Source organism: Frankliniella occidentalis, unplaced genomic scaffold (assembly GCF_000697945.3).
Source record: "Frankliniella occidentalis isolate FOCC.00 unplaced genomic scaffold, Focc_3.1 Scaffold85, whole genome shotgun sequence".
NCBI classification, from domain to species: Eukaryota; Metazoa; Arthropoda; class Insecta; order Thysanoptera; family Thripidae; genus Frankliniella; species Frankliniella occidentalis.
This window is the reverse complement of record NW_026267214.1, coordinates 874389-877026: the sequence shown is the minus strand read 5'-3', so window position 1 is coordinate 877026 and position 2638 is coordinate 874389. Positions and strand designations below refer to the sequence as shown.

General features: G+C 62.7%; 1 protein-coding gene across 2 annotated transcripts in view; it reads left to right on the top strand.

Annotated features, from left to right (window-relative positions):
• The window catches only part of LOC113217723 (uncharacterized), a 124506-nt gene that overhangs the window by 11395 nt on the left and 110473 nt on the right, over window positions 1-2638 (top strand). The window lies entirely within an intron of this gene.

The window sequence follows — 2638 nt, the reverse complement described above, 5'->3', positions numbered from 1 at the left end:
CAGGCAGGCAGGCAGGCAGGCAGGCAGGCAGGCTGGCTGGCTCGCGGTCTGCGAAAGGGAATTGAAAGGGCGGCGCGAATGGCCGGAGGTGGAGGGGGAGGGAGGTAACGGCGGGGCCCATCGCCAGTGCGCCTAAGTTAGGCCGAGCCTCACAGGACTCCGCAGGACCCCCCAGGACTCCACAGGGCCCTGCAGGACCCGACCGGGCAGGAACCGCCGCCCCCATTTTCTGCCTTTGAGTTTCTGCCTTCAGTTTTCATTGATTCTCGCGCACAGATAGATTCCCTTGCGGCCTGGCGGGGGCGACAGGCCGGGGCCGGGTGGGGTGGGCGGGGGTGGGCCCCCGGAGTCCTCTCTCCTCCCCTGCCGTACCGCGCACCGACCCTCCGGGCCCCCGTGGGGGCTCGGCCGCGCTTCACAAGGCGCAGCAGGTACTGGCAAGACCCGAGGGGGCCTGGCTGGGGCGGGGCGGGGTGGGGCGGGGTGGGGCGGGGAACGACCGCAATGGTTTGGCCGGCTCCTTGATTCCCCTTGGCGGGCCGAGGGGGCTCTGCGAATCCAAGTGTGTGGCGTTCCGATACTCTTATTGTGTCTAACAAACAAAAATAAACTTAAACAAAACGAGATAAATATGTGCGTCAGAATTCGTCTTTCGTGACATATATGCTACGATGCGATCTTGTTTTACCTATGTCCCATGGTAAATACGCCCGTCATCGTCATTCTCCGTCATTTGCAAGCTCTCACGTATAGCGCCTGGTAGGCAACATCTTGCTTGCAATGCATGTGAGTACTGTGGGGTGGCCTACCCCGAGTCTTGCAGGCGCGAAGCTCCCCTAACTTCCCGGTGAATCTGAACGGACGTACTTTCTGGACGATCTGCGATTAGGTGAAGACATAAATTAATTCCCTGTGGCTCATTTTTGGTGCCTATGTAATTTAACAGGGGAGCGTGACCACATTGTGATCATGTCGCAGGGAACGTGTTAGAGAGGTCTAGCAAAACGTGGCTTTTGTTGTAGTGCGAAGCCGTGAACCAACCGCCTTCGAAATTTGAGTCGAGGGTCACTTTTCGCTTTTCGATGTATCGTACACGCGTACACTTGTGTCGTCATGCATACAAGGTATCAAATAAGAGATGACGTCCTACAAGTTTCTGTATGGCCTACATTATTTCCATGTGTTATGGGTTTCGTCGCAAGATCCCGGAAAAGGAGGGCACCACCGGGCACACGCTCACGGCCCGTCGTGTACTGCGAAGCACTAAACATACACCGCGCTCTGGGGCGGGGGGCGATCCATGCGCGGCCGCCGCTATGGCATAATCCTGGAGGGCGCCCCGTTGGGCCCCTCCGGCCGAACGGATAGCCGTGCGTCACTGTCCCTGGAACTGATGTGTTAGCCTTTTATTGCGCGCCGCCCGCCCATAAAACGGATAGGAACACGGCCGTTTCGCGACGACACCGCCGCACCGCCTGCCGCCTGTCTGTCCCCGCGCCCGCCCGTCTATCTCTCTATCCCCGGCATCTACCGCGACACTGTGTGTGTGTGTGCGTGTGCGTGTGCGTGTGTGTGTGTGTGTGTGTGCGCGCGCGCGCGCGCGCGTGTGTGTGTGTGTGTGTGTGTGTGTGTGTGTGTGTGTGTGTCGCGTGGAGAGCAAGCGTGGCGCAGCACGGGGGGGCATGTCTTTGTCGCACTCACGGGGCTTGCGGGAGAGCGGCCGGTAGAGTGATTATTTCCGCACGCGGTTTGGCCTCGCCCCGCCCCGCCCCGCCGGGGCCACGGCCGCCCCGTGTGGTTTATTGGGGTCGATACTCCAGGGGCCCGCCACGCCACGCCACGCCGCGCCCGGAGGGGCACAAGCTGTCATCAGCTCGGCAGGCCAGCGGAGATAACAACATTGAATCAGTCGACGGCAGATATTCGGTGGTGTCGGCCGACGGGTCGGTGCGGGGTCGTAACGGGGGGGTCGGTGTCGGTGGCCGGTGGCCAAGGACTCGTAGGCGCGCGGCACCGCCTCTTATCTGGCAGCAGGTGCTGCGCCAGGCCGCGCCCTAGATATGGGTGTCAATGAGGGATGCGTTGTACCCGTCTGGCCTCCTCGGCTTGTCGGTCGGTCGATGCTACACCACCGCGTCGGGTGGGTTGGGGCCCGGGCCGCCCAGGTGTACTCGGCGGCCGGGACTCACCCCCTCCACCCTCCCCCACCCCCCTGTTCGCCGCTCGCCCGCGACCAACCGGTTTGATTATGGGGGATTTAAAATCAGATTGCCCACCTCTGGCTTTTGTTGAGATTCTAAGATAGCGCGCCCCCAGTTTGTTCGGGGAGGGGTGGTTCGGTCGTGGCTGGTTGCTGGGGGTGTGGGGGCGTGGGTCTCCACCGCACGTCTGCTGTCCGGACAGCCCCGGGACAGCCCGCCGGGCTGTGGCGGTGGACAGGAGCGGGACAGCCGCCGCCCCGCGCCGCCCGCCAGGCCCGCCGCCTGTCGATCGATGTGCATCAACAACGTGGACGTCTCTTTGCGGGTGCGGCGGCCTGGTGGGGCGGGGTGGGGTGGCCCGAAGGAGGATGTTTGTGCGTAAGGGGAGCAAGGAGGGTCTCCCACACCACGTAACGGCCGAAACGCTCGCGGAGTAC